Raw genomic sequence first — 23429 nt, forward strand, 5'->3', positions numbered from 1 at the left:
TTTTAAGATTTTATTTATTTATTCATGAGAGACACACAGAGAGAGAGAGAGACAGAGACAGAGAGAGACAGAGACACAGGCAGAGGGAGAAGCAGGCTCCATGCAGGGAGCCCTACATGGGACTCGAACCCGGGACTCCAAGATCACACCTTGGGCTGAAGGCGGCGCTAAACCACTTAGCCACTCAGGGATCCCCTCAATCTACTCAATTATTTAACGCATTTCACCTTTTTTTTTTTTTTCTTTTGCATTCCACCTCTTAAAGTGGCTCTTTCTCAACTTCTGGGCAAGCATATTACACCGCTCTGCAGTGCTCCAATTCTTCTTCTCTTCCTATCTTTTAAATGCCGTCTTTTCCAAATATTCATTCCTCTGTTCTCACAATTGAATACTACACCTTGGGGATCTCACGTCCCCCAGGACTGCAACTCTCCCTTCTGTGTGAAATAATCTTGAAATAACAATTGTTTTCTGCTTTCAAAGGGTTTTTGCCTGCATAATTATACTTAATCTCCTGTACAAACCTATGGGGTAGATCTTATTTTATAGACTATAAAGTTTATCTTTTTCAGCTTCCAACTATCTGGCTACTTTCCAAAAGTTAACTAGCTAGATATTGCACTTAGGCATTCAATATAAAGCAGTAACACATTCAGGATTAAATTTATAAGCTTTTTCCTGCCCAGTGTCCTTCCTCCCCGATATTCCTATTGGAGTTAATAATACAACTACTAGCCAAGCCATTTAATTCAAAATCTTGACCTGAGTTCGGTTTCAAATAGTAGGGGCTTCCAGTGGGATTAACCTGGATCATCATCTATTGGTCACAGCTATGATTTGTTTCTGCCCAGAGGACTCCTGAATTAAGTGTGTGGGTTTTCCACAGCAAGCAGTTCTCCCATTCTCTGTGGACTCAACTGGGTGCCTTATGATCTAATTCAATTCTAATGCTAACTCCCTGGAGTTCACGCAGACCCCACAAGACTGTGCCCTCCACTGCAGACGGCAAGCATATGTAATGGGTCCCCAGGTTACCACACTTTTGTCCAACATGGCTACAGATCAGAGGTTCCCACAAATCTCTCCTCAGGTTGTCATAATGGTCACAGAATTCAAGGAAACACTTTACTCACTATTACCGGTTTATTATGAAGGATGTACACACACAACTGGCAGGAAAAGCAGCAGAAGACACAAGCTGCTGGTTGTTAGGTAAAAAGATGTTTACCCTTCCTCCTCCACTGTCACTCTCAGACTCCCAAAACCAAAGCAGTAAGGTGCAATTAAGGAGGAAGATGGATATCCCAGTATATAATGCTGTATATTCCTGGAATATAAAGGATATTTTAAAGAATATAAATGAATAGCTAGATAAAGAGGCACACAGGGTAGGGTCTCCATGAGTTTGGGGTGTACCACCGTCCTGGCATGTGTATACATGCACTAACCTGGAAGCTCTCCAAACTCTTCCACTTAGAGTTTTTATGGAGACTCCATTACGTAGGTATTATTGATTAAAACATTGGCCTTTGGTGATTGAATCATCCTACAGTCCCTCATCTTTCTGAAGAGGAGGGTCAGGGAGTAGGGCTGACGATTCCAACCCTCTAATCATATGGTTTGGTTCCTCTGGAAACCAGCCCCCTGTTCTGAAGCTATTTAGGGGTCCATCAGGAGTCACCAAGAGGCCTTCTTCACATGAGTACAGATATCACTGGGGATGGCTTATTATAAATAACGAGATACCGCTCTCACCCTAGCATTCAGGAAATTCCAAGGGTTTTTTTTTTAGAAGCTCTGTGTCAAGAACCAGGGATGAAGACTAAAGATATATTTCTCACTGCCTCACATTATCACAGTGTCCTTCTCCATTACCTATCAATTCATCCTTTAAAAGCCCATTCAAACATTCATTCCTTCACGTGATCCCAACATTCCCAGGAAGGGCTCGTAACTCTGTTCTGTGGCACTTGGTCACCCCTCATTCCTGATATGGCTGAATAATGTGGCTGTCAGAGCTCAGGACCTTGGGTCAGCCAGCTCTGTGCTCTAATCCTTGTGGTGCCGCTTACAAGCTGGATGACTTGGTGCAAGTCACTTAACTTTCTGAACCTTCATTGTTCCATAGTGGTAAACAATGCCAATAATGCCCAATTTGTGTGATGCTTAAGCAGGATTAAATGAGATAATGCTGGGGGATCCCTGGGTGGCTCAGCGGTTTAGCGCCTGCCTTTGGACCAGGGTGATCCTGGAGTCCTGGGATCGAGTCGCACGTCGGGCTCCCTGCATGGAGCCTGCTTCTCCCTCTGCCTGTGTCTCTGCCTCTCTGTGTGTGTGTGTCTTTCGTGAAAAAATAAAATCTTTTAAATAAATAAATAAATAAATAAATAAATAAATAAATAAATAAAATAATGCACAGAGCTGGAACATTGTAATTGCTTAAAACGTTACTAGCTAACTCACCCCCTAAAGCATAATATTGGGAAAGTATGCCCAATGTGGAATTTGAAAATCCAGTTCCCAGTTTTGTGCCCTTTGACTTTATAGTGCTGTGACCTGGCCATGGTAACTAAACTCGTAGTACTTTTATTACCTGGGCTACAAAGTGGGATGGATTATAGTACAAATAAATATTTGTGGGATAAGATGAGTAATATTTCTGTTAAGATATTCATAAATGAAGATTACTGGTAAAATATAAATAATGACTAAAATGATCACTTGAACAGAGGAATCAGGTTTTGTACATCTTTGCATTTTGTTCGTTAGATGAGCAAACATTAATTACATAAACAAACATGAATAATGGGGTGACTTATATATAAAAAGTCTTTGGTTGTTGATCGAATTAACTTTGATATCAATTCTCTATTGCTCAAATACAGACACTTTCCAGATTCTGTTGATAAAGGAAAAAAAAAACCCTTATCTTTATTATTTTCCCCTATAACCCAAAGCCACTTTCCTAATCAGGCTCGGGCCTCCTTTGAGAATAACTGTGAGTACCGCCTACTTGGCTGCCTTGCCTCCAGGCTTTAGCTCTATTAATCCATTCATTACAAGGATGTAGAAAAATCCTCCTTAAACACTCATTTGGCCATACCATTCCCTTGTTGAAGAACCTTCAATGGCTTGTTTTTTTCCTAGCAGAACAAAGCTAAACTTCTCCCCTGAATTTTAAAATCCTCCATCTGTTTCTGCTCTTCCTAGGCAATATTATTTTCCATTATTCCTTAACAAGCTTCCACTGCCCTACCGAGACAGGTATATTTTTTTTGTCTCTAGTAAACTAGGCCCTGAAGATAAAAATTTGCATAAAATATTCAGTAGCATGTTCCTTATTTTTCTCTTACCTTCTATGCTTCTATGGATGCCATTTAAGTCTCCTGGAATGCCTTCTTCTCTCCCATCACTTACATAAATCTACCTAAACTCTATGAGCCAACAGATGGTTTTTTTTTACTCCTCTATTAATCTTCCCCCTTTCTTAATATCATTACATAGTCTTTTAAAATAGTCTGAACTGGATGATTTGGTCACATGGTATGTGATTCAGAAGGTACCACGGGACATATAAAGTCTCCCTCCCTCAGTGATTACCCATTTCCTGGCTCCCAGAGATGTTATATGTATAAACCAAGATTATATATGGCCTTCCTCATCTCTTCTCCACCCCCCTTTTGAGTAAAAACAACAGGGAGTGTTGAAGCTGTCCCTAAAGAGGTCATATTCCACCAGAAATGGAAATGAAGTGATTGAGCACGTCGGGTGAAGATCTGGGGAAGAAATATCCCAGGTAAAGCAAAGCACAAAGGTGAAGTCCTTCACATGACAGCAAACTTGTCGGCTCCAGGAGCAACAGGGTGGCTAGGGTGGTCTGCTAAGGAGAGTGCAGATGAGGTCACAGGGCATGGGGAAGGAGAGGTATAGGGCTAAACCAAGTCAAGAGTGATCTAAACCAGGATAAGGAGTTCAGAATTTATTCTCAACTTATTGAAAAATGCACTGCAGGATTTTGAACAGAGCATGCTATGAAATATTCAAATGACCGTTATGGGGTAGTCTATGGAGACTTGACAACAGACAAGTTCAGAACAACCAGGGAAGATAGTGGTTTCAGCTGAAAGGAAGCTGTAAAAACACTTTATTAAATGGGTTTTGATATGGTAAATCAACTGAAATTCCAGAAGACTTAGAAATTAAGATATATATAGACATTACTATATATTGAAACCTAAGAGATACAGGCAAAGTGGAACTTGAGGAGACATTCATAATAATAAAAGCATCTGTTTAGAATGTTGAGAGCGAGCTGAACATTTAGCTAAGCAAGAGCTGGATAAAGTTGGGTAAAATAATGTAGGTGGGAAGGACAGAGAAAGCAATAAGCAGGAATTAAGCATAAAGAAGACTAAAAACTGGTTCTTCGAAAAGACAAGTGAGGAGAAAATTGGAAAGCTTGAAGAAGAAGAAGACACATTAATTCCTGTTACAGGTAATTTTTGTGTTGGACAACTCACAATTTTACCTTTTCTAGGATTGGCCTCCGACATACAGTGATTGATACCTGGTGGCCTCACCAATGGTTTATGGGCCTCTCCCAGTGGCTGCCTTTCATTGAGCGAGGACCAGAGAACTCACCTGAGCTGGGCCAATTATGGTTTTTCCCCTCTGGAAATTTAGCACTTAAAAATACAAGAGGATGGGGGCACCTGGCTCAGTTTGCGGAGCATGGAACTCTCCATCTTGGGGTTGTAAGTTTGAGCCCCATATTGGGCGTAGAGTTTATTTTTTTAAAAATTACAAAATCTTTAAAAAAATAAAATTTTGGGAGAGCCTGAACATTACGCTTTCCTCCTTTTTATTTTCACAATAGCCCCTTCCTTCCTTCCTTCCTTCCTTCCTTCCTTCCTTCCTTATCTTTCTTATCTTTCTTATCTTTCTTTTCTAGAGACCCAGAGAGAGGCCAAGGGAGAAGCAGGTTCCCTGAGGGGAGCCTGACTTGGGACTCAATCCCATGACCCCGGGATCACACTCTGAGCCAATGGCAGTCAACCACTGAGTTACCCAGGTGTCTTCATAGCCCTTTTCTTTTACAAAAAAGGTATACACTACCCTCAGAGTGAAGTGTGTCAATGTGTAAAAACCATCAAGGTGCCAAGCAAAGAGTTGTCAGCAATATTATTGTTGGTGTTGAGAAAGTGAATGCCTAATAATTGGGTAACAAATCCTCTTGCAAATCAGAGGATTACTTTTTATTGAATTAAACAAAATTTAAGGAGAAACTAATAGAATGTCCATTGATAAATCATTAAAAATAATATTTAAAGAAATATCACTAAGTAATTTTTGTCATATAACCAATAATGAGTTCAAAGAATTAACTTCATATATCAAACAAAACTCCTCCTAGGACCAGTTATTAATGTATATGAATAAGCTTTCTCAGTACTTCTATCTATGAAAATGAAAAAGGGGTTATATGAATGTTGAGCCCTATCTCATTTGGGTAATAATAACATCACTGAATTTATGAATTAATAAAAAATTTTAAAAAACGGAAAACCTTCAGTCTCATCCATTTCTCTAAGAAATCCATTTTCAGTTGAAATTTGCATTTTATGATTGATAATTGTCAAAAACTTGTGAATTTGTTATTTAAATCAATTGAGAGCAACTATTTCTGCAATTAAGTCCAAAAGAAAAAAACATTAAACACTTAGAAACTTATAGCCAAAGGAAATTAAACATTAAACTTATAAGCATAGTTTTCTTGTAAAAAATATTAAAGGCTAATAAAAGACTCTCTAGCATAAAAATATATATCACCTTGGTATAAAGTTTTATGGGGTTTAGTGAAACAGCAAAAGAACAAAAAAGGGAATAATGTAAAATTTTTTACTTATAAAAGCTTTAAAAAATGGATTGTGGCAGTGTCAAATCATGATGGTGTTTAGATTCCACTGGATACATTTTACATTGATAGAACAATTTCATTTTTAAAGTTCTTTATTTATATATCTACAATTATCTTCTTGCAATGACTTGAGTTTACAATGCAAAATCTTAATTTTCAATTTAAAAATTTCTCACAAAAATCAATGTTTACACCTGAAACTAATGTTATATGTCAACACTATCTCATAAGAAAGTTCCTACAGAGCTATGCAAACGAATTGTTTGATGACCTCTATTTCAGAGAGAAGACCTGCTTCTGGAAGCTGTGCTACAGAGATTTGGGGAAAGCCTCTGACTCTCACAAAGTGAGTTACATGTGAATGAAACGAGCCTTAACAAATGCCAGGTTTTTATACTGTGCAGGTAAGGACCAGTAGTCATTGAGTTTGAACCCTCAGGAGGCTACTTCCTGTAAGATATTGGACAAGTAATATACTTATTTATTCCTCAATTTATTTACTGACAAGTGAGAAAAATATGGTGCCTGTCTCAAAAGTTGTAGGAATTAAGACAGTAAGAATCTGAAATATCAGTTGTTAGTATAATGAAGAAGTGGGCTCTAATTAAAGATATAGAAAAGACTATTAGAATATTTTAAACAAGTGATTGACAAAGTAATTGTGAAAAACTGAATTGGATTTGTCTTTAAGAAAATATAAATTGCTAATGTCTACTTAGCAAAAGTAGGAAGCCTGAAGAGATCAACAATTATACAAGAAACGGCTACCTAAGAAGATGTTGGGATTTGATAATTTGATGAACAAATTCTTCTAACTTGTATAAGATATCTAGGCTTTTAAAAACTTGCTCTAAAAACAGGACAAAGAGGGGCTAGTGGTTCATTTGGTGGAATGGTAACTCTTGATCTTGGGGTTGTGAATTTGAGCCCCACCCTGGAAATGGAGATCACTTAAAAATAAAATTTAAAAAGATCTAGAAAAAGAAAAATAAAAACAGGACAAAGTGGAAATAACCATATTGATACCAGCATGATCCTGACAGCAAAACCTGTCACACAAAGCACTCACGTACACATGCACACAAACACAACAAATCCCACTTATAAAATATGATTTAAAAATCAAAGTTTACTCTAGGAATACAACCATACTGACATATTAGAGAAACTATTGCTCTCATTGGACTGAGGGAAAAAAAACCCAAATACTTATATTGAGAATTGCTGTTGTGACAAATAGTGATATATAGGATATTCCTGGATAGGAAAGCTCGATATGTACAGATATCTGTTTTCCTTAAGTTAATCCTAAATAGAGTGTAATTCAAATAAAATTTAAATAAAATCATGATTTCAAATTTTATCTGAATTAACTGAATCAATGTGTGCAAAGAAATGAGCATATTCAGACACTCTTGGATATGTCGTTTGCTACAATATTTTGAGGGGGCTAACATGGGATTATGTATCTAGATGAATAATATGCTTAGTCTTTGAGCAGTGAGGTAGATATTAATTGATTGGTGTGCATATTAGTAAGGGAAGCAAGCAAGTTGAAAACCATGTTTAATGTCATCTCACTTTGCTAAAGATCCATATTTTATATATTTAGAAGTATTTGGATGTACAAAGGAAAATATCTCAAAAAATACATATCTAAAGTTAACTCATGAGGCGTTGGGAACTCTCTACTACTTATTGCATACAATTCTGTAACATTAGCTCTATTTTTGTTTTTTTTTCTCTTTCTGGTTTATGACAAAATACATATCTATCTAACTTACTGCTGAAATGGTTTCATCGTGTAGAACTAAGGACAGAGTATACTCTGAGTTTAAGTATTAAAATTCTCCTCGTTTCTTTGGTTAAATACCTAGTAGTGGAATTGATTGTATGGTAATTGCATTTTCCATTTTTTTGAGGAATTCCCAGCCTGTTTCCCACAACGGCTATACCAATTAACATTCCCACCCATAAGTCAGATGGAGAAAGAGAAATAGCGTATAATTTCGCTCACATGTGGAATCTAAAAAAGCCAAATGAGTAAAGAAACAAGCAGAAAGCAGAATCAGAGATAAATACAGAGAACACACTGATTGTTGCCAGCGGAGAGGGTGGTGGGTGAGCGAGAAAATGGGTGAAGGGGAGTGGGAGGTACAGGCTTCCAGTTATGGGATGAATCAGTCACGGAAATAAAAGGTGCAACATGAGGAATATAGTCACCGACAGCCTTCGTATGGTGACAGGTGCGGCCACACTCGTGGTGAGCGCAGCGTCACGAATACACTTGTCAAATCACCGTGTTGCACACCTGAAGTCAATGTAACATTGTGTGTCAACTATACTCATCTAGTAAGAAAAACAGTCTCCTTGTTTCAAGAATATTTGTTAAAGTCACACTTGTGCAAAACTGTGATGTCAGCCATTTATCCTTGGGATATTCCCACCTTCGTCATTCCCTTTGTTGCTCTGCCTTCCAGTCCTAGCATGAAATGCTCCGTTCCCACCCAGAAGCATTGTCCTCCCCGTTGTTCCCCAATTTTCCCCCTAACTATTCCTGCTTCCCAACACGGCTGCAGATGTGGACTCACCTTCTGTCAAATGGCTCACTCTCTCATCTCTCATCAATCTAGCACCTTTTTTTTATCTATACAGTTTTCACATGGATGTGATAAACACATTTCTTTTAACAGCTTTACATATTATCTTTCCCAGGAGGTCTAAATTGGAACAGAGAATTTTTTTTTTTTTGAACAGAGAATTTAACTGCAAACCTTTCCATAGAAATAATCCAAATTTAAAAAAAAAAAAAAAAAAGATCTCTGTAAACCAAAGGACTTGGGAAAATAGCTGAAAGCACGCCAGCAAATACTAAATTTCTCTGAAGCCCGGTGGTTTATCTCAATAATTTAAGCATTGCTGAGTTCTACTTCATCAGATGTTTATTTTAATATGAAATTATAGCTTCAAATATGAAATAAAATGAATCGTTTACTCCACAGAATCTTTAATAAAGCTGATTCTCCATCTCCAAGATGTGTTCTGTTAATGCCATCACTTCTCATGCTTCCTTGCACACTGCCTCCCCAAAGCACCCTATTTACACTTCACTTTCATGCACATTCATGTTTGTGTGTGTGTGTGTGTGTGTGTGTGTAAGGAGGATATTATTTTGTATTATTATTTGGCAAGGAAAGATCACCTTCCCAATGTTTCTGAGGAGCCTGCAATGCTTGCGTGTAGCAGTTATATGTAAAAAAAGCAAAATGTGTGCATAAGCTCCTTCCTAGGATTCTGTGCACTTTTCAAAGCTGAATTTCAAAGAGGACATTTTGGTGTCATAGGAAATTAGCCACTGGAAGGAATTGATGCAGGTTTTAAAAGAAATGGAAGTTCCGAGAGAGTGCTAATGCTCTGCTAGAATGAGCATCAGCAGGCAGGGAAATCAGTCATACAAAATGAAATTATGTTTGCACCTATTAAAGATCACCTTCTTGCTAAATAAATGAAAATTTTTATGATAGACATATTGCTTGTAATTGAAAGTCCTTGATTGCGGGGGCATTTAATGACAGCAGAAACTTGAGGAGACCTGTTTGAGTGAATTCTTTCCATAAAAACATTGAACACACAGAGTAAAGAAAGGGTATTTTACTCTCTTCCAAATGTGGAAAGTCACAGAGATAAAAGGGAGAAGATAAATCTTTTAGCACTACATCATCTTAGAGAGGACGGTCGTGTTTTGGTTAATATAAATACAATTCTTTCAAAGCATTCTTTTAAATAATTCAGTGTGCCGGACCTAAATAATTTACAGGTACGAGTTCGATAACAGATGTTTACTGGGGAGCCGTGTGTGTGACGCACAACAGGGATAGCTTTCTTGATAAAGGCGACGGGCCCCACCGCGGGGGCGAAGTCAGAGGATGTAAGAGGAAATCAGAAGGAAAATCCACTTTGAACAAAACCGAGAGCCTTGGATGAGGCTCAAACAGAAATATTTATCTGCTGAACTGGTGCATGGGGAGCTTGTGGTGCTGGCCACGAAGGTGTCACAGGGCAGGAGGTTGAGTTTTCAGGGAAACATGAGGGCGAAGCAAGAAAGAGATGGGGCCATAGGCATCACCCCAAGGCGTCAGCTGGGCTGACGGCTGATGGCGGTGATGGTGACAGTGACGGTGATGGTGACAGTGATGTGATGGTGGTGGTGACCATGATAGTGATGGTGGCAGTGATGGTGACGGTAATGATGATGATGATGTGATGTGACAGTGACGGTGATGGTGCTGATGATGGTGATGGTGACAATGAGGGTGATAGTGATGGTGCTGATTCATGATGGTGACCATGATGGTGCCAATGATGATGATGATGGTGCCGATGATGGTGATGGTGATGGTAATGGTGCCAGCGCTGGTGCCAGTGATGGTGATGGTGCCAGTAATGGTGATGGTGCTGATGATGGTGACGATGAAGGTGACAGTGATGGTGCCAATGATGGGCCAATGATGGTGATGGTGCTGGTATCAGTGATGGCAATGGTGACAATGATGGCGATGGTGATGGTGATGGTGCTGATGATGGTGATGGTAACTGTGGTTGGTGATGGTGACAGTGATGGTGCCAGTGATGGTGATGGTGACAGGGATGGTGCCGGTGATGGTGATGGTGCCAATAATGGTGATGATGGTGACAGTGCCGATGATGGTGCCGATGATGGTGATGGTGATGGTGGCAATGATTTTGCTGATGATGGTGATGCTGACAATGAAGGTGCCGATGATGGTGCCAATGATGGTGATGGTGCCGGTATCAGTGATGGCAATGGTGACAGTGATGGCAATGGTGGCAGTGATGATGATGGTGCCGATGATGGTGATGGTGATGGTTACAGTGGTGGTGACAGTGCCAGTGATGGTGATGGTGACAGTGATGTGACGGTGATGGTGCCGATGATGGTGCTTATGATGGTGATGGTGACAGTGTTGATGGTGCCGATGATGGTGCCGATGATGGTGATGGTGACGGTGATGGTGACGGTGACAGTGACGGCAACGGTGATGGCGACAGGGCCACAGTCCCTGGTGCCACCTGCACTCCTCTTGTCCTTCGAGGTGCAGCCGCCTGAATCAAACCGGCCAACTCATCCCCACTTTGAGCCTCTTCCCGGTCCTCGTGCCCTCGTGCCCATGGTCGCCTGAGTCCCTGTGTCACCGTGGCCCCTGCCCCAGGGTGGAGGGCGCACGTGTGGAGTTTGCAGAGCCATGTGTGGGCCGAGCAGTGCAGGGCTTCCTCACCGGCTGGATCTTTTCTCCCACAATGTCTCTTCACCAAGAAGGTCTCCTGGCCACCAGGTGCCCCTTCCACCAGGTGCCCTTCTATCCGCCAAGGGCTCCTCTGGTCCGGTGGCCCGGCTTCACATGAGGCAGGTCACCTATGACCTCTCAGTTCACTCCACTTGGCCACCAGTGACAGGTGCCTGAGGCAGACTGTCCCCCCTCTTCTGCAGGCCTGCTGACCTTGAGGTTGCTGAAGGTGACCTTCTGTAGCACACCCCAGGGCAGACGGAAGGGGTCTCGGGCTTTCCCTCCCGGACCCTGGGTTCTGGGCTCTGGGGTGGCACTTCCGTGGGTGCATCGTCCTCAGGGCAGTGCGGGCTCCGTGTCCAGGCAAGTGTTTTACTTCCCCTGTGGCCAGTTCTCTTTTTGCTCCTTCAAGCAAAGGGTCAGCCTTTCCTATGTATCCCTTCCTGATCCCCAGGCCCACCCTGAGTGATGGGAGTGCTGTGTGGCTATGGGAAAAATCTTCCTATAGGATGTTAGTAGAATAGTAATTTGATGAGTCTAAAGACGCTGATGGTAAGCGACTTGGGTATTTTGACTTGTTTTCTAACGTTTGCTGCTGCATTCTTCCCCACATTTTTGGAGCTTTCTGGTTTTATATGAATTTGGTTCCTCCAGGCCAACACTAGGGGGCCGCCCTTCCTTATTTTAAGGTTTTCGTTACTGCCTGGAACCCGCCGACGGCTGTATCTCTGAAAAAAGGAAGCACTTTCCTCAAGGAAAGCAAAGGTCTTCTGGCTCGAAGAGGCTTAGGAATTTTGCTTTGTGTCCTTGCTCTGCATGGAGTCCAGACCTGGAATGGAGTTTTATGAACGGGAGGGTGCCGTTGAGGTGTTCTTCGGCCAAAAATATTTTGAAAATAAGAATTAACTCAGTTGATTTGAAGTAGGACCCTATAGATGATAAGCAATTTAGGTCTAATATACATGAGGTTTTACTTGGAACCATTACATTTAAACATGAGTTCTGAATTTAATAATTTACTTAAAACTATGACCATAATTTTGCTTAATAAATTATCTTTGTAAACCTTAATGGAAAATGGGAGACACTAGGTAAGTAATGATTATGCATCTCCCAACTATAGATTTCTAAAGATTACCAAAGAATGACATTGTAGATAGAAGTATATGCTGAACCATATCATGTTGCTTGTCCACACTTCCTTTGATCGGTTCCTGTGCGTGTCCAACTGAAAGAATATTTCCATCTATAATGATGCAAAGATTGTGTAGAGTTGCCATCGTAGATTTGCTCCACAGTTCAGTTTTGAATAGAAGTCTCATAGTTTTATTAGGAAGCTCGTATCTCTCAATACCTGTGTCTTCTCAGTTGGAATATTTCAAACATAACATTGACTCTAGGAAAGACTTAGAATCAGGGAGAGTGCTGCTGCTTCTAAGAATTTTATTTCACAGCCTTAAATTCTTTTTTTCTTTTCTTTTCGACTGTTTTTCCCACTGCAAGGTCATGAAAACCTAAAAGTATACTGATATGCCTTTCCCATTTAAGGTCTGTGTTATTGTTTGTGTGTGTGTGTGTGATCTAAGTAGGCATCCACTTTCACTTTGCTTCCACATGGACACTCATTGTCCCAGCACCATTGCTGAAATGTTCTTTCCTCACTGATGTATAGTGCTACCTTTGTCATAAGTCAAGTATCTTTGTATGTGCAGATGTGATCCTAAATCTCTCCATTGGTTTCATTTATCAATGATGGTTTATTTTGTGTCGACTGAACTGGGCTATGCGGTGCCCAGATATTTGGTCATAATAGTATTCTCGGTGTTTCCATGACGTATTTTTGAAGGTGATTACCATTTAAATAGATTGGGTAAAGCAGATCATCCTCCCTAACACGTGTGGATTATTTCATCCAATTAGCCAAAAAGGCTAAACCCTCCCATGAAGTTTTTTTCTGTATTGAAATCTAATAAAGAATGGATTTTGAGTGAAAAAAATATATATGGTTACCTCTGCCTGCTTCTCCCTGGTTGTGAGCAGCTCCCAGTGATCTTTCATGTAAGACAGCTAAGTAACAAAGACAATACTCTCCATTATTAAATGCATACTATGTGCTAGGCATTAAGTCTTCACATGGTGATGTTGTTGGTGAAGTGGAGGCTCCGTGGTTTAAGAGTGCTGGTGGTGGGCTCTGCACCAAGGCACAGAGCACACCCCTGGGCTCTAGACTATGCCAAGTTTGCCAGCTGACCACACAACTGTTACCAGTCACACATGTAGAAACACCCAAAGAGCCCATGTTGACACATTAGGAGGCAAATATAAGATAACCCGTGACCCTCGGAAGATAGTGATGTCATTTCAAAGGAATTATTTCGGGCATTTTGGATTTAGTGGTGGGATGAGAGGGGCAGCTAGCCATTGAGAACAGTTGGGATCACACAATACCCTAAGTTTCTTCCCCATCAGCTTAGAAGACAGAGTGTGGTTCAGGTGTTGGCAAGGCCAATAGCCTCCATGGCAAAACAGGGCAAAACGTTCTGCTGATGGTTTGCAGCAATGGTGCCGTACGTTGCACAGAAAGAACGGAGTGGTTAAATGGAGATTTAAATGATATTTTGTTGATTCTTTAGCTATTTTTCCCCTCTGTGTAGGTTTTCCCAAATCTAGAAGAAGAACAAATTTCTCCTTCCTCTGTGCTTCTATAGCAATTTGTGTGTATATATATTTATTATAATTTTTCTCATTGCTTCATAATTATGCTTTTAGTTTCCTAGTTCTGCATCTAGTCTAGTTCACTGAAGCTGAGACTATGCTTTGCTCTTTATAAATTCCTGATGTGTATCATCACGTCAGAAGTATGAGAAACTCACAACAATGGGTGGGAAGCAATGTGAACACTCCATTTTCCAAGGATTCTGCTATGTTTTGCAACACGAGACCAAAACATTGCTGAGCACTAGAGAGGTGACTTGGGGCTGGGGTGCCTGGGAGGGTACAAGTGCAGCAGGCTAAACATAATTGGAAGAGAGACAGGAGAGAGAACAAGCCAAATTAAGATTTCAGAGAGGGGAGGGAAGCAGTGAGGCTCGCTCTACTCCTGGACCAAGGTAGCTGCCCTGTGTTAATTTCTAGATGGCCGTCTCCATGTTGTACTTGAAAGGTTAGAATCATTTTTTGCCAAATTGAGTCTGATATAAATGATTAAATTTTCCTCACTTCATTTTCAGAGTTGACTGAAACTCACTTTGGGGCTGAGGAAGCATTGCTTTGCAATCTGATGCCAGTTGAGGGATCTCGGTCACAGCATCCACACGTGCTGCGTCTGTTCTTCTGTGCCCATCTACCCATGAAATCAGCTAGTTTCCCATGTTTGCCACAAAATTTCCCTTCACACTCAGTATTTTTCAGTTTAGAAACTCTCTTTAGACTGATGAGGACATCTAGAACGGTCACGCACCCTCTCTATATTGGCTCGAACCCATTCCCCCTCTCTCCTCTTTTCTCTGTCGAAAGCCCTGTCTCCACTAATATGGCCTTGGCACCAGCAGATGGAGCTAAGACAAAAAATGAACTGGGAAGATCTTACTTGGCAAATGCTTCCATGAGCTGCCACTGAACTCCCTGGGACTTGACGTGGTTTCAAACTACCTTTTTCTTATGAAGCACTTTTTGGGGTTCCTCACAGACGCCCCTCTTTCTCCTTCTTTTTGTGAGGATCTCACATTTACAGTTTCCTTGTGAGGGAGAGTTCCTTGCTCACCTTTATATTCAGACAGGCATCACTCTGTAAATGGTTTCTTTAAAGGCACCCTCTGTTTTTGATATGAAGACAAAAGAATCCCCAATTTTCTTTCTCTTGGGTTGGGGAACAGCTCAGCAAACCAACTCTCTAAAAATCCGCCACTAAGTTTCTCCAGTCCTTTTATACACTCAGTACGAGTGAGGAATTGAAGACCCCTAGAACCAGTTCCTCTCAGCATTTTCTGCAAATCTCACTTTGGGGAGGTAGTCTTGCACCTGACTTGGTTAGGTGGTTTCAGGGCTTTGGCAAAAAATAGAGATTAAAACATTTCAATTAACATCCTGTTAATCAAGTTAAGGCTTGTGCTAATATGTTGAAAAGGACCTAAACCTCCACATGATGGAAATGCTTGCCCAGTGTTACTATCCAGCAAATAGAACAATCTACTTATTTTATTGTGGTAAAATATGTATAAAATAAAATGTATCATTCTAACCATTTTTAAGTGTAAAATTCAGTGGCATTAAGTATTTTCACATTGCTGGGCATTGAATATACTTCAGATCAAGGTCTTTCTTTTCCCAGGGTGTGTGCATATTCTGTGACTTTGGAGATTTTTGTTCTGTGTTTATGGCACTTTAGGCTTCATGAGAGGTTCAGGAGGCTCTTCAAATACCTCTTCTTCTTTCCCCAATCCTTCTCTTATACTCGAGCATCTCCTCTATGTGTAATGGATTTTCTTGTATAAATATTTCACTTTTAAGTTCTATTCAAAATCTGCATTCATTCAAAAATATTTATTGAGTGCCAATACTGTTGTAGGCACTCTCATAATGAGTGTGAGAGACAGAAACATGTGACCTCCCAGAATTTCATTCTATCAAACTTCTTGTGCAAATGCTTTGACTCAACAATTATACTTCTAGAAATGTATCCCATAGGAAAGTTTGAACAAGTGCACCAAGGTTTCTGTAAAATGATGTTCCGTGTAGTAGTATTAGTTCTGTGAAAAATTAGAAACAAGCTAAAAGTTCATCAATGTAGAACTGGTTGTATAAGTTATGGCATTCCTTGTGCAAAAGGCTCCTGTCGCTATTAAAAATAACAATATAGGTTTGAGTCTGTATGTTTAGGCATAAAAGATGATTTATCAATGGATAGACTCATCTGCATAGGAGAAATTCTAGCAGCATACACATAAAAATGGTTTCCTCTGGAAGTGGAATTATGATGGCCCGTCCTTGCTTTGCGTACTTCCGTGACATGCCAATATGTTTTCTAAAGGGTATATTTTGTTTGTATCATCAGAGTTTTAGAAAGATGCAACCTTATTAGTGATTTTAAAACTTCAATTTAAGCAACATGAAATACCATTGTTGTCTTTCAAATCGGTTTTAAAAAGGAAAAGAAGAAATCGTGGTGTTGACAAAGATGTGAGGAAATAGACACCTTAGTGCACAGATGTTCTATTGACACCACGTTTTCTAGGGAGCAGTACTTAGGCGCGGTCACTTAGGACCGTCAGGCCAGCTGTGGCTTTAGGCAACACTGTCCCCTAGCGGTCACCATTGTCTGCTTGGGCAAGCCTCCTGAGCTCCAAGGCACTGGGCAGTAGACGCTTATCTAGGAATCCAGGCGGACAGTCCACGCCTGGGGCATGCTTGACCATCCACTAAGCCGCCAGGCTGTGCTCCCCGTCCTGCCTTTGTTATCTGAGAAAAAGGCCAGTGATATGAGAGGAGGAACGATGGTGTCAGGCACCCAACGTGAAAGAGCAAGGTCTTCAAAAGGGGAGAGTTTTCTTGTTGGCTAAGTGGAAAAAAGCACCAGTATTCAGAGATCCAGAAATGGGCAGGGTGTGGGCAGCAGAGGGGCTGTGGGAAAGAGAAGGGGGACTGGAAGACTGGAGGGCGACTACTGGGGTACCCGGCCATAGCTCCCTCCACTCCTCTAGCCCAGCAATGGTAGGAGGAATAGTTAAAAGAGTAAAACTCCCTCCTAATTTGTGTCATCACACCATATTAGACACACTTATATTTACCAAAAGGCCAGTATGAAAGAGCCACACATCAAAAGCCAAAAAGCCTTGATTTGCCTAAAGAGCCATCTATTTACCTAAAACTTCTACTTTCAGGAATTCATTCTAACGAAAAGTACTTGGCATTCCCACATGATTATAACAGATAACAGAAACTGTCTGAAGTCCAATGCTTAGGGATTGCTGAACTGTATTTATGCCTTTATCATGTGATTGGATATTGGGTAGCCTTCACAATCACCTTAAAGAATACTTACTGTCAAGGCAAAATACTAAAATATTTTTATTAAGTAAAATAATCATATTGCAAAGTAATACAACCAGCTTCATAAAGAATATGAAATGTGTATATTCCTATAATTGAGAGGATACTGTCTATGTACCAAAATGTTAACAATGGTTATCCTGGACAGGTGGGATTTTTAAATGCCTGATAATTTCTTCCTTATACTTTTGCACATTTCCAAATTGTTAAAGTAAACATATATTACCTTTATTCTTAGAAAATACTGAATCCGGAGAAGTATTGATGTAGGTACGATTCATATTCTTTCTTTTATGCAGTTGTCTTCCTAATAGTTTTTTACCAGTATAGTTTAAGAGTCAGTGATTTTAGAGCCTGGTATGTGTCTTTGAGATTATCTCCTTATTATTTAATCAGAAAGAATGAAATGACATGCATCATATGATTTTTAAAAATTTTTAGTTTTATTTTTTTAACTAAGAAGAGTGGCATGTGTAGGTTGGGGAAGTATTCTTCTCGATAAAATGGAACTAATGCCCCTGTGTATCCTGTTGGTTCTTCGAGAAGTAAATGGAATTGATTTATGGAAAAGGCCTAGCTCATAGTAAATACTTTGGAATTATTACCTATCATGTCATCAGCCGCAAGAAACAGTAATGTAATAGACACGATGTCCTATATTCTACATGATATTCTAATATTGTGTCTTTTATATTATTGTCTCTTCCGCTGGTTTCAGCTTTTTCTTAAATTATTCTATTTTATTATTTTATTGTTTTGGTTTCAGCATTTAGCCCTGGTCATGTGTGCAGAGACTTGCAGAGTTATATTCTTAGCATACCTCGAAGTAGTTGGATAGGTACTGGTGCACAATGTGTCCATCATTTAATGATTATTATTCCCCATCTTTCTTTTCTCATCAGATAAAACAAAACTGTTACCCAAATCCATATGGATAAAATGCTATTAAGTTCTGTTTGGCTCTCCAGTTGACTTCATTTTAGTCAGTAGTTGAAGGAAAGTAGCATCTTTTTGGCAAAATATTCTAAGATCTGTTGATTTTTGTTCTTTAATGAGCTTCTTGACCTACAAAACTTTCCTCAAATTCATCAATTGAGTAAATAAAGTAGAAAGCGCTTCTGAGTGGCTCTATATTCTACTCAGATTCACAGAGCGCATAACAGGGGGGACAGATAAATTAAGGAAGAGGTGAGCAAATGCAAAAGGCACAGAGTACTTCATATTCACAGTAAAAGTTCCTCATATCCACACAGATGTCTAGGAAATTTGGAGAAAGGATGAGTTTTAACTGCTAATAATCCTACATTATTTGAACATTGCAATATTTCTAAATAAATACAATGGTAAAGCTCCTACCTATTTTTTAATGACATCTTACTAAACAGAAATTAGGAGAAAATAAAAAGGATCTTTAAAGTCATTCAGTTTTTGTTTTTTTGTTTTGTTTTATCTTAGTATTGTTTTTGAATGAGTGAATTGAGCTTAATCTTCACAATGAAGGGTGATCTTTGTACTTGTTTTCTGCATTCTTCTCAGTCAGTGAAAACTCTTGACTGGGCAAGCCAGACTTGTTACAATAGTACAGATGTGCAAAGTTAAATGCATTTATTCAAATGCAAAACACATACCTCTATATAATTACAAGCCTATTAAACCACAGGTAGAAACACCTAATTTCAATGGAATAAATTACTAATTTTGAATAGTTTGTCATGGGAATTAGAATGAACAACTTTTCAGCCTATGAATTATTTATCAACAAGAAATAATCATCCAATGGCCTTTTCCTATTATTATGTTTATGGGGCTAGAATTTTAAAAATAAACAATATTTGAAGTGTCAAAAAAAAGTAGCAAGCTCAATTTAAATCAGTTTTACTTAGAACTCAGGACCTTTGCCTTTCATGATTTCTGATCTAGCAACTTTTACAAATCAAAAAGCACAAGGAAATAGAGTGCTGGCTTGTGAACTTCAAGGTTACTGGACTATCCAAGCAGAGCTAGTCCTTATTCTGAAAACGTGTATTAACATTAGTTTACTGATTTTTTTTAATGTATACTTATTGAAACTTATATAATTGGAACTGGAACTCATATAATTATCTCTAGAGATTTCACTTGGTCTAGCTTATTTCAGGTTTTGATTTCCAAAATGTAAAGCAAACTTTTACTGGGAACCTAAGATAAAAAAAATAAATAAATAACTAATTGATCTCAATCATATTATACAGATTTGCTACTAGTTCTAAAAATATGGTGGGTGAGATACCCTAAAAGATTCTCCAAAAAATAATTATTATGCTTTTATAAATATTTAGCTATCTTGAAATGCATTGCATAGCTGCAATAAATAGCAATAGGAAAGGAATTTTAAAAGAACAAATATAGGGATGCCTGGGTGGCTCAGTGGTTGAGCATCTGCCTCTGGCTCAGGTCATGATCCTGAGGTTCTGGGATCAAGTCCTGCAATGGGCTCCCCACAGGGAGCCTGCTTCTCCCTCTGCCTGTGTCTCTGCTTCTCTCTCTCTCTCTCTTTGTCTCTCATGAATAAATAAATAAGTAATCTTTTAAAATTTTAGTAAAAAGGACAAATAATAAAATGAAGGTGGAAACACCGGAAGTACGGAAGAGCCAAACTTGCTTTCACACTGAAGGATCCAAAGCATACCCTTGGAAGGGTAAACAGATTGCAGGCAATAGACTATAAAGCCTAGAACCCATCAGGATGCACAGTCTCCTTAGAGACACTTGCACATGGCCGAGACCCCCGTGTAAGGGTCTAGGGTAAAGAGAAAGGAACCTGCAATGCTGAAGGGAACAATGAGGGCATCTCAACCTTTGTTCTGGGAAAAAGGAAAAAAAGTAATATGAGAATTTATATCCAAAAACTATCCCTCAAGCCGATTTAACGTGCCAATTCATATCGTGTTGGTCTAAAACATTTAAATGGAGAATATCATTTTAAATTGTCTAGGATTGGTGGTGCCTCCAGGCAATTTCCAAACACAAATACAATTTCTCTCTAGAGAAATAAAACTTCAAGCAGGTCCTCAAATAATTTTCTCATATCAAATGTACAGAAATATGAGTGCAAAGTTGAAAAATCTCAATCTCTCTCTCTCTCTCTCACACACACACACACACGCACACACACACAAGAGACCATAGGAGAGAGCCAGATGAAACAACAGACTTTTTTTTTTTTAAGATTTTATTTATTTATTCATGAGAGACACACACAGAGAAAGAGAGGCAGAGACACAGGCAGAGGGAAAAGCAGGCTCCCTGCAGGGAGCCTGATGTGGGACTCGATCCTGGCTGGGGATCATGACCTGAGTGGAAGGCAGACGCTCAACCGCTGAACCCACCAGGGATCCCTGAAACAATAGACTTTACCATCAGATTCAACACTTTAGACTTTGCTAGATATACATCTTAAAATAGTAAGGGTAACTGGAAAATGTATACTGACGGGAGAAGGAAAAATGTGATGAAAAAAAAAAAACAAACTCTAATCTCAAAGAATATAAAAAATCAGTGAAAGCAAAAAAAGAAAACAGGAAAAAAATTCTAGGCTCTCTCACACTGTTGGTGGGAATGCAAGCTGGTGCAGCCACTCTGGAAAACGGTATGGAGCTTCCTCAAGAGTTGAAAGTAGAGCTACCCTATGACCCAGGATTGCATTACTAGGTATTTACCCCAAAAGTACAGATGTAGTGATCCGAAGGGACACCCGCACCCTGATGTTTATAGCAGCAATGTCCACAGTAACCAAACTATGGGGAGAGCCCAGATATCCATCAACAGATGAATGGATAAGGAAGATGTGGGGTGTGTGTGTGTGTGTGTGTGTGTGTGTGTGTAACAATATTACTCAGGCGTCCAAAAAATGAAATCTTGCCATTTGCAATGATATGGATGGAACTACAGGGTATAATGTTAAGTGAAATAAGTCAATCAGAGAAAGACAATTATCATATGATCTCACTCATATGTGGAATTTAAGAAACAAAACAGGATTATAGGGGAAGGGAGAGAAAAATAAAATAAGATGAAATCAGAGAGGGAGAGAAACCATAAGACTCTTTACTCTAGGAAACAAACTGAGGGGAGTAGGGTGGGGATGGGTTAACTAGGTGATGGGCATTAAGGAGGGCATAGGATGTGATGGGCACTGGGTGTTCTATGACTGATGAATAACTGAACTCTATCTCTGAAACTAATAATAAACTATGTTAATTCATTAAATTTAAATTTTAAAAAATCAAGTCCATAGCAGCACATAGAAAATTAGTATAAATGAATCTAAACATAGCAGTAATCACAATAAATATAAATTTGTTAAACTCTAAGCATATAATTTCCAAACTAACAGGAGAATGTAATGACAGTCCAAGATTCTAATCTAAAAGAGGCTAGAAATTCATGAGAGGAAAAAAAAAAAAAAAACCAGAAAAAATAGGAATAGAAAAATCATGTTCCATGATGAGGATTTTGTTTGGAATTGTATTGAAACTATAAATTACTTTTTTATTGCTACTGAAAATCAAATCTCATTTTCTATTATATGTTGTAGTAGATGATTACTGGTGCTTTTTATTGTAATGCCTTTTATTATTTCTAACAATGTGACTCTAGATTGCTTTTGATTTTCTAATTAAACAAGCATGTTTTCTGAAAATATGGTCAGTTTTATCTTCTCGTTAATATTCTTATAACTTTCTGATTCTTTGTCTTATTGAAATGGCTGACACCACCAATCTGATGTTCAATAGAATAGTAATAGCAGGCTTCCTTGTTCTCCTGACTTCAATGTCAATATTTATTATGTTTCCTAAGAATTTTTGTAAGGCTTCCTTTACCTGGATGTAGTGCTTCTCTCCTAATTCTGTTTTTGTGTGTGTATGTTTTAAAAACCATCAATGTAGAATTTGGCCAAATGTATTTCTCTATTGAGGTTGTCATATGGGTTTTCTTTAAATTTGAGTCTATGGTATCCTTCATTAATATTTGATTTTTATAAGACTGCCTTTTCCAGGATATAATAATTCTTTTTAAATTCTATTTTATTTTTTTTAAACCATTAATGTTGAATTTGGTCAGGGTACTTCTCTATTGTGATTGTCATATATGTTTACTCCTTCGATTGGAGACAATGGTATCTTACATTAATATTCAATTCTCCTTATGGTAAAACCAAACTAGACAAAAATGTATATGTGTGTTTAAGATACTGCTGACTATGACTTACTTAAGTCAGAGTTTGGGGGGAAAAAGGCATTTTTGCAAATACGCTTATAAAAGATATTGATAATCAATTTTCCTTTTTTCTAAGTGTCCTAACCAGTCTTAGCATTAAGGCTACACTCTTAAGTTAGTTGGATGGTATCCTATCTTAGAAATATTTTATATAAGATTCAGATTTGTTCCTTGAATTATTAATGGAAATCACCTTTTTGAGTGGAAAATGAGTAAATAATGTATGTGTGTATATATTTACATATATACATATACATATATATATTTACAAAATAAAGTTCTTTAACTGTTACTGGTTTCTTCCATTTTTCTACTCTTTATTGAGTTATTGCAGCAAAAACAATTAATACCTGTGTTCAGATAAAAGTGATGACTTTTAAAGGGAAAAGAGAAAAATTGAGGAAAATAAGTTGGGAATGCTTCCATATATTTAATAAATATTCTAAACAATTATATCAAAAACTTTTATAGCCCTTCTTATATGTTTTATGCTTGTTCTATTTATTTCTGATCAGTTGTCATTAAAAATTATATAATGTTTCTGGCTTTTTAAGGTTTCTATTGGTAATTCAAGCAGATTTTGCATTTTATATTTCAGGCCTGTATAGTTATGTGCATACAATTTCATGATTATTTTTCCTTCTTGGAAGATTATTTTTTTTATGATTGTATGCCAACCTTTTTTATTCCAATGAATGTTTTTTGCTTAAAATTCTGTTTTTCCTGATATCAATATCAATATTGCTTCAATATCTTTGTATTTGCATGCTGTATCTTTTTTAACTCCTTTATTTCCAACTATCTGTGTTGTTTTGTTGAGACATGTAGAATACAGATTATTACCTACATATTCAAATATGTATATTTGTTTAAGTTTCTCTTATATGGATTTGGCAGTT

At 38.6% G+C, this 23429-nt stretch overlaps 1 long non-coding RNA gene across 2 annotated transcripts in view; it reads left to right on the top strand.

Moving 5' to 3' along the window:
- Positions 1 to 23429, top strand: part of LOC144286766 (uncharacterized) — a 133365-nt gene that overhangs the window by 89405 nt on the left and 20531 nt on the right. The window contains exon 5 of one of the 2 annotated variants that reach the window (XR_013354734.1): positions 6200 to 6321. This is a non-coding gene — a long non-coding RNA (uncharacterized LOC144286766). The remainder of the gene's footprint in view (positions 1 to 6199; positions 6322 to 23429) is intronic. The other variant, XR_013354761.1, reaches the window with a different exon arrangement.

Source organism: Canis aureus, chromosome 1, assembly GCF_053574225.1.
Source record: "Canis aureus isolate CA01 chromosome 1, VMU_Caureus_v.1.0, whole genome shotgun sequence".
Classification (NCBI taxonomy): Eukaryota; Metazoa; Chordata; class Mammalia; order Carnivora; family Canidae; genus Canis; species Canis aureus.